Genomic DNA, 15,192 nt, shown 5'->3' with positions numbered 1-15,192 from the left:
TAGAAGTTCATACTTCACAAGAGTTAGATGGGGGTTGGAGTAGACCTCTTTTGTATGAAGTAGTGTGGATCATAAAAGGCCCTCCCCCGGGCATTTTTTAAAAAAATTCTGGCTGTTAAATAGCCTACATAATTTTAGCACAGTTTGGGAGGGACAGAAACAGAGCAGGGCCTGTCTTGGTAGCTTCTTTCTGACTCCCGTGACGTGAACACTGGCTACCTGCAACTGCATAATGTTATCACTTCATTGACACTATGGAGACATATTTCACGTCAACAATGGAGATGAAAACTAGCTTTCGGTTAACGGAGATGCAGATCATCTGCCTAACTAATTTCTTTGCGCAACAGGCCACATTCTACGTTCATTTCAGCGAGATGAGTTAAATAAATGTTTTTTTTAAGCTGCCATTGCCATACTATTTGCTACGATATTCATCTGTTAGAAATAGAACAAGTTGCTATTTCCTTTTTTTTTTCGTGCAGTGGATTAGGCTATCAAATCGCTCGTTTGAACAGTAACAGTAATCCACTTCATTCGTGGTTTTAAATATAGTTGTTTCTGGCCTACCCACAAGAGGTTCAGTCTGTCAGTTTCACTTGAGCAGACACGTAGGCCTACATTGACACTCTACATGGACACTCTACTAGGCAATTTAATGTTATGTCTATATATATGACACCAAAAGAAGTATGCTATATTTTGATCGGAAAAACTTTTAGTTTATTTTTCTTTCGATCCGATAATAGTGCAGCAGATTAGTAAAAAAATCGTTCACTTTGGTATAGAAGCATGACATTAAGCACAGATACTCTCTAAGGGCCACTATTTTGGAAAAAGGCGCTGGCCACTAAAAAATTCAAAATGGCGGCCATTTTTCAATATGGCCGCCATTGCTATTCAATGCTTATTATATCAATTATTCAAACAGTGATCTAAGCATACTTTAGTGTTCTTGTGCAGTGTGTTGAAACTCTGACTTAACACCAAGTTAAACCATTGCCAATGAAGAGAGAGTCCGTGGTAAGACTGAGCATTTAGTGACGTGTTTTCTCATTCAAAGACATACGTCAGTAAATGCTCAATCTTACCAATGGTTTAACTTGGTGTTAAAGCGATGGTTCGGAGTAATTTCACCCTAGGGTCCTTTGCACCATGACCCCGAGCCAAGCTGAAGCTGCCAAGGTAAGAGCAGCATTTGCTAGTGAAGAGGCTAAATTGAAAATGGAAAAGGTTGGAATCTGTCAGATTAGACTCAGAGTTGGAAATGTTGACATTACAAAGAGAAGCTGCTGCAACTGCAGCGGAGGCAGAAGTACTGGAAAATGCTGAGGGAGTTTTAAATATAAATGAAGAATGTGAATCAGCCAAAGTAAAATGTGAGTGCATCAATGAATATGTTCAATCTCAAATTGGCCTTTGGAATTCTCCTAGCCCATCAGCAGTTTTACCTGTCGCTTTTCAACCTCATGTAGGACTACATGACAATTCTGACATTCCTCAATTCCAACACAACAACCTAAAGTTTGAAACAACTAATCATACTTGTTTAAAATCACCTGATTTGACTAGAGATGAGATGAATCCTAATGTCAGTCTCTCTACAAATGTGCATTCTCAGCCATATGTTCCCCAGTGTATCCCTGCATTCAGCATGCCGTCGCTGGTGGAGCCATTAGCACAGTACTTGGCACGGCGAGACCTGGTTAGCTCCGGACTGTATCAATTTGATGATAAGCCAGAAAATTTCCGTGCATGGTGTTCCTCGTTCACTAATGCAGCCGTTGAAGTTCACCTTACATCAACCCAAGAACTGGATCTTATAATGAAATGGCTGGGAAAGGAATCCAGCGAACATGTGAAGCGCATATGCTCAGTGCGTGCTAGCAGTCCCAAGCTGGCTTTACACAAAGCATGGGAGAGACTGGGTGAGTGTTACGCCCAGGGCTGTAGATTTGCGTGGGGACCGAAGGACGTGTCCACACCAATGTCAAATTACGACTGAAATGTCCCCACCAATATTCAGGTTGAAATGGGGGAAAAAACCGCGCACATGCGCTACACAAAGAGGTAAATCATTTCTCACTTCAGTGCTGCGGATCATCTCGTACAGATCTTGTAATGTGCAGTAGCCTATAAGGGTAAATCGCGCTGATTTGAAGTTACCTATAATAACTACCAGTGAGCCGCAGACTCCAGCGCAGCATGCAGCGCTTCAGCTTTACTTCACTACAAGCATGAAGTGCGTCCAAATTCACCCATTCTTCTCTGTTGAACTCGAGTAGGCTACTCATCACACGTGTCACATGAAAGAGCCTTTCTCAGCTTTTAAACGGTGCTAGCTAGCCACTGTTTGCTGTGATAAACAGTTTGAGAAAAAAAAAAAAAAAAACTTCAAGAGATTTAATAATTATTCTCTGCCCATCTCCATATCCATTCATCTCGGTGGAATATCGTAGGCCTACACACTCTTCATGCAACACATGACAAACCATATATCAGAATAAACAGCAGACCTTACCGAGCACAAAGGTGTAATGCATTCCCGTGTATAGTTAGCTGTTCCAGAGTAATATTATGGCAAAATTCAACATGGTCTTTCGGCTGCATTTCTTAAAACTGAGCTGTGCTTACATCGCCTAGATATCTGTAAATATTAGAATCAGAGAATATACAGGCAGCTCATGGTTAAGAGTTTGTCAATGTAGCCTTAATAATTTCTTTTCACAAAATGCTAAGCATGCATGTATTTAAGTTTCTTAAAACTGAGCTGTGCTTAAATGGGCATGATTTCGGAACAGACCAAATAGAAAATAAATGTTAAATATAGCCTACATATATGTAGCCTACATATTAAAATCAGATTATGTAGGCTACACAGTGTAGTTAGGGGGGGGGGGGGGGGTTAGTGGGTAGTGTCCCCACCAAAGCTCAGACCAAACCTACGCCCTTGGTTACTCCACACCTGAAATCCTTGAGAGGTCACTATTTCAGCGATTGGACAGCTTTCCTAAAATCCCAGCCAAGGACCACATCAAATTACAGGAGCTTGGAGACTTGCTTACAGAGGTACAAGGTGCCAAAGAAGATGGCTATCTTACTGGCTTGTCATACCTGGATACTTCACGTGGAATTGGACCAATTGTAGACGAGCTTCCATTTGGGCTTCAGAAAAAGTGGGTGTCATCTGGGTCATGGTACAAAAGAAAAAAAGAACCACGGTTAAGCTTTCCTCCCTTTGAATATTTTTGCAACTTTTAACTGTGAGGCTAAGAAGTTTAAACGACCCCAGCTTCATGTTCCAAATCGGTATCATAACACCCATCAAACCAGAAAAAATCCACCATGAAGAACATTAACACCAACAAATCTATCTCAGTACACAAAACAGATGTGTCTACAACCAACATCGACCCTAACAAGACCTGCCCAGTACACAACAAACCCCATCCTCTCAAAAAATGCAGAACATTCAGAAACAAACCCCTTGACGACAGAAAGGCCTTGCTCAAGGAAAAAGGAATATGTTTCAGATGCTGTTCGTCATCTTCTCATCTGGCCAAAGATTGCAACGCTTTTATTAAATGCTTTGAATGCGGTAGCACCTTTCATGATGCGGTCATGCATCCCGGCCCATCACGTCCTGTGGTCAAGGCTCCTTCACAGTCACAAGAGGACGGCGGGGAGGGAGATCATCACCTCAATACTGCTGTCATCGAAACAAGCTGCACAGAAGTTTGCAGGACAGGTCAGTGGAACCGTACATGCTCAAAGATTTGCCTTGCAAAGGTTTATCCCAAGGGTGCTAAAGACATTGTCATAAAAGCCTATGTACTCCTGGATGATCAGAGTAACCGCTCATTAGCCAGACCAGGGTTTTTTGAGCTGTTCAGTGTAGATAGCAAGCCATTTTCCTACCATTTCAGAACATGCTCTGGCACCATAGAGACATCTGGAAGGAAAGCAGAGGGATTCCAGATCGAGTCACTGGATGGCAAAGTTCTTATGTCTCTCCCTACACTCATTGAGTGTCAAGAGATCCCAAACAATCGGTCTGAGATTCCAACACCTAGTGCAGTTCTTCACCAGCCTCATCTTCATCACATTGCAAAGCACATCCCAGAACTGGATTCAGACGCAAATACTCCTGCTACTCGGAAGAGATGTCCTTAGAGCACACAACATTAGGCAGCAGGTCAATGGACCACACAATGCTCCCTTTGCTCAGCGCTTGGACCTCGGTTGGGTAGTTATAGGAGAGGTGTGTCTGGGTAATGCACATAAGCCATCAATGCAATGCGTTAATGCATTCAAGACCAACGTGCTGAACAGTGGTCGCCATTCAATTTTTCCACCTTGCACAAGCTTCATGCACGTGCAGGAGATGCAACCCAGCCTTAACAAGCCTAGCAGCACAACTGAAAAAATGATGGGACTTACAGTGTTCAACCAAATTGAGAATGACAACAAACCTGCTCCATCTGTGGAAGACACTATCTTTTTAAAGATAATGGACACAAATGTTTACAAAGACGATGCCAACAGTTGGGTTGCCCCTCTACCATTCAGAGAATCACATCAACGTCTGCCGAACAACAAAGGGCAGGTAGCCAACCGGTTTGCATCCCTGCAACGAACCCTGAGAAGGAAACCTAAAATGCAGGAACAGTACATTACTTAATACGCAGAGGTAGCACCAAACACACAGAGGTAGCACCATTACTGAAAAAAGAGGAAGAATGCTGGTATCTTCCTACGTTTGGAGTCTACCACCCAAAGAAACCCAACCAGATCAGGGTAGTCTTTGATTCCAGTGCTAAATATTCTGGTGTCTCTCTCAATGACGTACTCCTCACAGGCCCCGACCTGAATAACTCCCTCCTTGGCGTCCTCCTACGCTTCTGGAAAGAGAAGGTAGCAATTATGGCAGACATCCAATAGATGTTTCATTGTTTTTGGTGCGTGACGACCACCGTAACTTTCTTCGCTTCTTATGGTACAAGGACAATGACATTAACAAGGAAATCATTGAGCACCGGATGAAGGTATACGTCTTTGGCAATAGCCCATCTCCAGCTGTGGCTACCTATGGGCTGCGAAGAGCCATCAGAAAAGGTGCACAGTATGTATGGTGCAGATACAGTCAACTTCGTGGAGAGGCACTTCTATGTTGATGATGGTTTGATATGGTTCATATGGTTTGATGGTTTGATATGGTTTGTCCCATCTGAAGCTGAGGCAGTCGACCTGCTGCGACGAACACCAGCTTCGCTCGCAGAGTCAAACCTCCATTTACACAAGTTTGCCTCAAACTGTGAGACAGTCACAAAGGCCTTCTCACCTGAAGATTGTGCTTCAGTAACCAAGGACCTAGTCCTGAGTGGAGACACTGCACCCACACAGCGGAGTTTAGATCTGCTCTGGGAGATCATAACTGACACATTCACTTACTCTGTGTCAACCACATCAAAACCTTTCACCCGCCGCGGAGTTCTCTCCACTGTCAACAGTGTCTTTGATCCTTTGGGTTTGCTGGCACCTGTCACAATTCAAGGGAGAGCCCTCCTGAGGGAACTCAATTCTGAAACGTCTGACTGGGACACACCCATCCCAGAAGACAAATTAAGCAGATGGGAAGCTTGGAGAAGTTCTCTGAAAGACCTGAAAAAGCTTCATGTTCAACGTATGTATACAACAACTTCACTCACAAAGGCAGTGTACACTGAATTGTGTGTGTTTTCTGATGCATCAACAAAGGCTATTGGAGCTGTAGCATATCTGAAGGCAGTTCAAAAAGATGGAAGAGTTGAAATAGGTTTTGTTATGGGTAAGGCAAAGCTTGCACCCCAGTCTGCACCTACAATTCCAAGACTTGAACTGTGTGCTGCTGTCCTAGCAGTAGAGATGGCCGACTTCATTTAAGACGAACTGGACCTACCACTGAAAAAGACCACGTTCTACACAGACCGTAAAGTAGTGCTTGGCTATATTTATAATGAATCAAAGCGTTTCTATGTGTACGTCCACAACAGAGTTCAACGCATCCGTCAGTCCACAAAGCCCGAACAGTGGAACTACGTACACACAGATGAAAATCCTGCAGACCACGCTTCAAGATCTTTACCCCCATCACAACTGGAGCAGACCTCTTGGTTCACTGGACCTTCCTTCCTCTGTCCGACCACAGGTGCAAACGTGTACAACCCATTTAACAAAAGCAATTCTCACCCCTTACCGCTTCCAACGCTTCTCCACTTTTAACTATCTATTGAATAGAGTGGCATACCTCATCCATGTGGCAAGATCCTACAAACATTCAAATGAAAACAACACATGCAAAGGCTGGCACAAATGTAACTTGTCACATACTCCAGACGAAATATCTCAAGCAAGGAACATAATTTTTAAGACAACACAAAGGACATCTTTCGTAAGAGAACTGTTAGCTCTACATAACAACAAAGCAATCCCTAAAAACAGCCTCTTGCAGAAACTCAACCCAATCTTGGAGGATGATTTAATTTGCGTTGGAGGCAGACTCAATCACTCTCAACTTTCTGCTGCAGAAAAGAACCTATTGTTCTGCCTGAAGACAGTCACATCTCCCTACTGCTTATGCGTCATCACCATGAGCAGGTGAAACACCAAGGGCGTCACCTGACAGAGGGAGCAATCAGATCAGCAGGTCTGTGGATCTTGGGAGGCAAGACGCTAATCAATTCAGTACTCCACAAATGTGTAACCTATCGCAAACTACGAGGGAAGCTGGGAGAACAACGCATGGCAGACCTGCCTCCGGAACGCCTCAAAACCTGCCCTCCTTTCACTTATGTGGGCCTTGATGTGTTTGGTCCCTGGATAGTCACAACCAGACGCACCAGTTGAGTTGCACACTTAAACGCAATGTTATTGACCCAAGGTGCTCAAAAATACAATAAACAGTAATATAAACAAAAATAATGACATAAATGACAAAAAAATAAAAATAAATAAATGAAAATAATAATAATAAACAGATTATGATTGTAGATAAAAATAAACATATGGTTACTGAAACTACTACTACTATAGGCCTAGAGAAAGATGTACAGTAAAGTTAGATGCCAGTTAATATAATGCAGAAAAGAAATAGAAATAAGATTAAAAAATAGAAAATAAAAAAACAAACAAGGGGAGAAATTAATGGACATTATAGGCCAAAGAAAATAGATGGGTTTTTAAATGTGATTTAAAACTACTGATGGTGGGACAGGACTTAACTAACTAAGTGACACATAGTATGACACAGAGAGGGAGCGGGAGACACAAACACTCACGCGCGCACACACACACGCACAAGCGCGCACACAGACCAGGAAAACAGGAGAAACAGGGGAACCAACAAAACAGTCCAACGGGGCTAATAGCCTCGGCACTAAAGTATGCTATATATTGCAATGATGACCACCCACACCCAGTAATCAATGATCAACTAGATACAGCGTGGAAGCGCGATTTCTTCCTACCGTAGCCTAGGCCTACTTGTCCAAAATGGCCCATAGCAGCATCCAGACCCCCGGCCTCCATTACCCTGCTTCTTTTTCTACACCTATGTCCTTTAGAAATCCATGACCTCACGTAAAGAAAAGGGGTTGAACCGGACAAGCGGCGGGCCGACAAGGCAAATGGGGAGGACATGGTGAGCCCTGATGACATTCCGCGGGCTATCGATGCAAAACTGCTGGCAGAGCGTCTCAACTTCTCTCAATATTGTGACCAATATTGTGGATAAAGCACTGTCAAATCCTCGATTAGCTTGTTGTATCCTGTTTGGTCTTTCCCCTATTTCTAAAGACTAATAAGAAAGATATCAACATTGAACACTACAAAAAACAGTAAATTATTTATTTTTCGTTTAGGCAATTTATTTTTTATATTGACTTGATTGACGGATCCAATAAAAAAGGTTCCCCATCCAATGTTGGAGGTGCCGGAACATGTTCCGGCGTGTTCAAATTAAGCCCTGGTCTTCGCCAAAAATGACAAAATACGATGTTATATTAATAATGCAAATGAATGGCAAACTTTGAAATATAGTCTGAAATGAGATGTTATTATCATTGAGACAACAAGGGTATACAAAAAAATCTGATTGTAGCTTACAGCAGCCGACTATAGAGCATCACAGTCCCGCCCCTCCTCCGAGAGAGCTTAGTTTCCGGAAGTAAATTTCCCATTCATTTCTCCCATTGACGTTTTGGAAAAATCCGATCTAAAGAGTTTTTAGAGCATGTCTTAGGCTAATCAGCTACGGAGTAACTCATAAGCATACAACATATCATTTCGAGTGAAAAAACGAAGAGAAAGTCCAAAAAAAGTCAAAGGTACAAGACTGTGTACATATTTTCATTTCCGAGCGAAGGAACTACTCATCCCATAAACCACCGCGCCTTACTGAATAATATATAGGCTAAGCAATGCACAAACCAGCGCGAAATCATTTCCAACCGGCGACAGCACGCGAACCCTTTTCTACAAACAGTGATTTTTATATAGTGAATGTGCAGTTAATAGCAGTTATTTCAGGAGTAATCGGGCAAATAATAGTGTTTTGGTATTGAATGTTATTTTTACCATCGTGTATTTTATATCGTGTATGTGTGTGTGTGTGTGTGAAATCGGTTAACGTTAACGTTAGCAACATTGTGCAGTGCTTCGTATCTGACTGCCATCCTGATGCATGGACTGGTGCATGGTCTGCTCTTGGACCGCCATATTCAGTTTGCTGTGAATTATTACACAAAATATTCATTAAATGTACGAAGAAGTATTTCTAGGTTAATGATTGATGATATGACTCGTACAGTATGAAGGCTAATGTTAACTAGCATTACCAACCTCCCTGCAAAACTCACCACACAACTTTGTAGGTCTTGTCCCTCATGCTGGCCCTTACAAAACCCACAAGCTAACCCTCAGACACACAACAGTCAATAATGTGACCCGATTTAAAGTGGTTTTCACCCCTTTGGACACTCTTGATTCCGTCTTTGAAACAGTGAAATATTTACGGGGGCATGGACGGTTTGCTAACCATTTTACTGAAGTGTCTAGCTGCTAGCCGGTGGTAGCATCCAGCTTGCATGTGCTATCAGCTAGCTAGCTAGTTCAAAAGTTTAAATACTTAATGAGGATATACAGGCCTTTTTATGCCTCGACTAAGTTGATGTTTCCTATAAACAACAATTCATGTTCATAGAAACAACAAGGTCACTAAAACATTATATTTCATACCTGTGTTGCAGCATGTAGGCTACATTCTAATGTCTGAAAGGCTAATGATTAGCCTATCGGCTACCTGAAAAGTTAAGTGTTTAAACTAGCATTTACAGTGTTCTATTTGATGGTGTATTGGCCCTGACTAAGTACATGTGATATCTTTCTTTCTTTATCCCGTGAGGGAAATTTGGTCTCTGCATTTAACCCAATCGGTGAATTAGTGAAACACAAACAGCACACAGTGAACACACAGTGAGGTGAAGCACACACTAATCCCGGCGCAGTGAGCTGCCTGCTTCAACAGCGGCGCTCGGGGAGCAGTGAGGGGTTAAGTGCCTTGCTCAAGGGCCCACTGGTCGGGGCTCGAACCGGCAACCCTCCGGTTACGAGTCCAGAGTGCTAACCAGTGGGCCACGGCTGCCCCTATACAAACCACAATCCTTGTTGATACAAGTACCAATGTTCGTCTAGAAAGTTTTTATTCACATTAAGATTTTCGCCATAGGCAGTAAAAGACTCCGCCGTCTTTGTCAATAATTTTCGCTGATAAAGTTTCAAACTATGATCATAACGGCCTTTCCACCAATCAGAGGCATCACTGTGGGATTGTTCAGGATTGTGGGTAATGAAGTACTTATCCAAGACATCGCGATTAAAAGACATTTATTTCAAAACAAGGTTAGTGCCCCTTGAATTTTCGCCCTCTATATGACCATATACAATCGCTTAGTACAGCCGTAGCTGGTTTTGAGTCTACCATGTGCAGTTAAGTTTTTATGGCTTATACCCAAATTGTCAATGGAGAAATTGCATTGAATTCTTACTTCCGGAAACTCCTGTGGGCGGGACTGTGATGCTCTATTTAGGTTAAGTTTATAACGTTGTGGACGGCCACCAAGCGTCTTCTGCCCCACGGCTGCGCGCGCATCTAGTTTTGTTGGTAGGCTAAACGGGAAACCCGTGTATAGTTATTTCCTTTATTAAATTATTTATTATTGTTTATTTATTATTATTTATTAATTATCTTTAATTATTATAAAGAGGCTGACAACTGTGTTGCAGTTGCATTATTTTAATCTGTTTGTTGACATTTGAACGTGAAGAGTCCTTGTTGATAGCAAAGAGTATAGAAGTAACAAGAGGCGAAACTCAATAGAACGCTCCATTGCAACAATCGCCCCCATAACTGAGCTGCAGCTCCGCCATCTTGGACTGAACGCAACACTGTCATAGAGGTTCCAACTCAAAAGTGGTTAAAGCGAGCTGAATAGTTTACTAGTTTTTAATATATCTATAGCCTAAACTAAAACGGCGTGTTGAATAATGCACAACAAAATAATGCTTATGGATCCGTTTCTAATTAATTAGACTTTTATAACAAAATAAAGCTATTAATTAAATGACTAGCCTAACTCGGAACCAGCTTTAATACTCGTGGTAGCCTATTATAGTTAACCATGCAGTTGCAATATGTGGTAAATTAAATTAGCCTATTTAATGCTTTGAATGCAGCCCTGGAGTGGCTATTGGGAGCTTCGGGAGGATTCACGGTGGGCCGTTAACTTTTTGTGCCAGTCTGAATGTCATGAGCTTATAAAGATATTGTTTCTGAAGTTTTTTTTTTTTTTTTTTTTGCTTCGCCCTCGCGGCACTTCAGCAGCCTACATGTAGAACGGTCGCAGCTCCTTACTCACAGTTTCCCCAAATATTAACAAAGTAGCACTCACAAAAACTATTCGGAAGTCGCAACTATATTTGCAACAATTAAGGGGAGTTTATGAGCGGTCCCTCCTCCAATGGTATGGCCCTAACGAACTCCAGGGTCAGGTGACACACAGTAATTAATTGAGAGTTTTAAAAAAAAAAGCGTTATTCTTCCACCGTCCAGTCCAGCAGCTGTCGACATAGGCTACAACGGAAAACAGGCGATATTGGAAGGTATGTATCTGCTTTAACTTTTTTAATCTAGGCGTTTTAAAGTCCACCAAGAGTCAGAGGCCTACCCTTCGTGATAGGCTATGAATGAATATGCTGCCTTTATATAGCCTACTCAAGCAGGCCTTTATGTTCATGTCGCAAATGTAGTCCGACTTGCTTCAGCCACAATCATCTTGAAAGTAGCCTAGCCTAGGCCTGACAGGAGATAACATTTTAGCCTACTATTTGCACGGATTTACTGGGTGTTTCTTATGTATACAACTGTTGCGTGTATTCGGCCACTGGGTCTCCAACCAACACACGTCGCTCTTCTGCTTAGTCGCCTGCCGCCTTGCCAGAGCTTGCCAGAGACTGAAGCACGCTACATTTAAACACAATTGTTGCCGCCACTCGAGGCATTCCAGCCTACGAATGTAATAAAAAGTAAATCAATAGATGAAAGGGACAACACATTTAGTCAAGAGAGAATATTTAATAGTAATAAAATTGGTGATTGAGTAGCACCACGTCTTTTCTGCTGGCATTAGGCCTACACAAAACAAAGCAAACATTGTGCAAGTAAAGTGCACACATTTATTACAAATAAAATTTAATTAATCTCAACTGGTAAGAACTTTGTACAACGCACATTTGCTACATAAAGAGAGATTTGACAGATTTAAAGATGACTTAGCTTAAAAAAAATTCTGTTGCGTTTCTGTTTGGGCTTAGCCTGGCGAGCCAGACCCACATTAAAATGTAGGGTCTGGGCACTCACCGTTTGCAGTGCTCAGTCCGCGGGGCGGGATAATCAGTTGTCTTTCAAATTCCCTCCACGCAATAGGACGCAATAGGATATTTGTTTTCAAGTAGCAGGGAATTCAAGCCAAACCGTTGTAACTCTGCCATCAATCATTATGTTAAGCCCACCAAACGACTCTACACGATTTCAAAGGTCTGATTTAAGTTTCGATTTCTGGAGCTCACAAGCCAACGGAGAGTTGCTAGACTAGTGCTAGGGGCGCGTCTAGATTTCTAGGCTAGTTTTGGCTGTGACGGTTGTTGATTTTGAGTCCGTAATATGTGATGAATTCTGACTCTATGGAATAATTTAATCATGTACACAAGAGTGTTTTTGCACTTTTCCTTGTTACACACAACTTCCCTGCTCTCACTGTTGTACGCCTCCATGCCGCTATTCAATAGCTTCCTTCCCAGACCAACTGTGTGGATGACTGAGTTGATGTTTCTCCTAAAGTTTGACTCCAGGGCTATGAGTAAATCTACTAATTCAGTGCTGGGCACTTTTAGGCCTTTCTCCCCCAAAGTGAGGTCAGTGTATTGTTTCTGTTTTTGGAAAGTGTACCTCAAATCAGTGATAATGGAAGCTGCTGTTGTGAAAAGTGAACATGCATTACAGTCACCAAATTTGCCCACCACCTTATTGCCAATGTACCCAGCCATGTACACCAGCACATTTTCATTGTGCTGAAAGGCAGGCACTGATGACATTTCCGTGTTGCTCAGTACTTCCAGGATACCGGAGAAAGATTCATTGTTTAAAGCAACAAAGTTATGCTACATTGTTGTAAGAATACACACTGAATGTTTTGTATTTTGTACTTGTTCAGTTTTCACCATGTCTTTGAAGGAGAACACGTCAGTAAATGCTCAATCTTACCACAGACTCTCTTCATTGGCAACGGTTTAACTTTGTGTTAAGTCAGAGTTTATCTGTCAAACATACAATTTAATTAGCCTGGGTGTTCCCATGCTGCCTTGCGCGCGATTTGATTCACGCTGCTAAGGCAGCCTGGAGACCATGGAGCAAATTTTCGCCTGAGATAGGGAACCAATCACAGAACAGGGGGGAAAGCAAGACTATGATGAGCTATGCACAGACGCATTTGATAGACATCCGTGGCACCCAATAAATGGATCTGGGCATTTTTTTTCAAATACGAGAAAATGAACGTTTGGTTCCCAGACCACGTCTCATTGAGAAGTGGTGGCGCTAGCCAGGCTACAATTTAATACAAATACTCTCTAAAGGAAATGTTCATGGAAAAAGATGCTTGTCCCTCAAAAATTCAAGATGGCCACCATTTTTAAAGATGGCCACGGTTCCTGTTGAATATTAATCATTTTAATTGTTCAAATGGTGATGCAAGCATAACATGAGGCAGAAATACTCTTCAAGGAACACTCAAGGTATGTGCCACTCAAATTCAGGATGGAAACCATTTTTCAAGAGGTCTCCTTTGTTCATTGCCACTGTTTCCAAAAAGTGATACAGAAAATATGCCACAAATATTCTGTTAAGGCCACTTTTTGGAAAAACTGGATGGCCAATAAAAAATTCAAGATGGAGACCTTTTCCAAGAGGGCCACAACGGCCACACTTTTAGAAAAAGGCAATCGCGAAAATTCAAGGCATCAAGGTGGGTGTTGCTTTAATAGTGTACTCTGTTGGGACTGAGTTAAAAGGAAGGATTGAAAAAAAGAACAAGTTCTACTCACATTTTTACCAGCTCAAATGCCTTGTGGTTAGAGTGTCCAGCCTGAGATTGAGAGGTTGTGCCCTGCCGAGTCATAATAAAGATTGTTAAAAATGGTAGCCAATGCCTCCCTGCTTGGTCAGCAAGTGTTGTATTGGGGGCAACATATCCAGGAAGGTGTACATATAAATCACGGTCCAGAATCAGGAAATTGGCTCTCGCCCACTGCAAACTTACTTTTTTTATTCACATTTGCAATTGCACAGTTCTGTGCAAGTAAAAACCCCAATCTAAAACATTTGCATCTTCCACGGCACTGATTTGCAGCCACACTTGGCTAGCTGTTCACAACTTTGTGCAACTGTTGCATTTGCTGTCCAGAAGACGCCCCCATTGTTCACCAAGCTTTTTCCATCCCCAGCCAGCAGGACTCTCTGCTCCTGGCTGACACTGGGTTGCTTGACCCCATATGCTGCCTGCCTGATATGCAGCACATTAAGTGTGTTGAAGCAGAGCTGGCCTCATTGGAGGAATGGCTTCATAGGGCCTCTGCTTTCGGGCAAACATGTCAAATCTGCTTGATCGATCATACAGCAGGACCACAAACTTCTCAAGGATCTCCAGGTCACTATCAGTCAGAACCAGGGTTGTGCACAATTCAAATTGCAATTCTGCTTCCTGTTTGCTACCTCAATTGAAATTAGTGCTGGGCGGTATACCGGTTCACACCGTATACCGGTGTATATTTTCGTTATGATATGAATTTTTAATATACTGCCATACCGGTGTATTTGATTACACAACATTTGGAACGCCGCGCTACAGTGTTTCAGATGGGACTTTTTTTTTTTTTTTTTTTTTTCACACGCACGCATGGTTCCACTGCGAGGCATAGTGAGGGTAAACACAAAACACCATAAGTTTTTCCCCTGAAGTATGACCCTTAAAGGGGAACTTGGCAACTATTTCAACGTAATAAACCCGTTTAGAAATCTTTTGGATGGTTAAATGACCTGTTCCGGTGAAAATGGTGACTTTTCCCGCTGCCCCTAGCGTCCCCAGGCGGAAAACCAACCTTGCAACATTGAGACTACCGTCCCGGAAAGAGAAGTGAGAAACAAGAAACTCGTTTTAAATCGTGTTTCTTACCTTGTAACATCCACATTGTCTGCCGAACTTATGCTAACCGTTTTGCTAGCTTGTAAACAAATCCATGTGCTTTATCGTTACCTTTTCCCACAGTTTTGAAATGGCATAATGCACAATTTCTCCAGCAGAGGGGGAAATCCTGCCAAGTTTCCCTTTAAGGCTTAATTTCTCCTTAGGTAAGGGGTTTATTTAAGGGTGTTGCACAGGATACCTTAAATTGTTTCTTTAGTTGAGGGAAAAACGTTAAGGGATACTGCATTGAAAGGGATTTACCAAAGATCCTTGATTCACAGCTCCGCTTTAACCCTTTCTGGATTTACCGTCACTGGATTTACTTTCTATTGAGATTGTTCAACAGCTGTAACTAGCT

The 15,192-nt window shown here is 42.2% G+C and overlaps 1 protein-coding gene across 2 annotated transcripts in view; it reads left to right on the top strand.

Annotated features, from left to right (window-relative positions):
• Positions 1 to 15,192, top strand: part of LOC125287274 (carbonic anhydrase 4-like) — a 39,194-nt gene that overhangs the window by 2,570 nt on the left and 21,432 nt on the right. Inside the window, exon 1 of one of the 2 annotated variants that reach the window (XM_048232859.1) lies at positions 11,133 to 11,196. The exons of the other annotated variant lie outside the window; for it this stretch is intronic. The gene's annotated coding sequence lies outside the window, so the exon portion shown is untranslated. Of the gene's footprint in view, positions 1 to 11,132; positions 11,197 to 15,192 lie in introns of those variants that run through there. 2 annotated transcript variants of the gene reach the window in all.

This window comes from Alosa alosa, chromosome 22, assembly GCF_017589495.1.
Source record: "Alosa alosa isolate M-15738 ecotype Scorff River chromosome 22, AALO_Geno_1.1, whole genome shotgun sequence".
NCBI classification, from domain to species: domain Eukaryota; kingdom Metazoa; phylum Chordata; class Actinopteri; order Clupeiformes; family Clupeidae; genus Alosa; species Alosa alosa.
The sequence above is the reverse complement of the archived record's forward strand: the minus strand, read 5'-3'. Positions and strand labels throughout refer to the sequence as shown.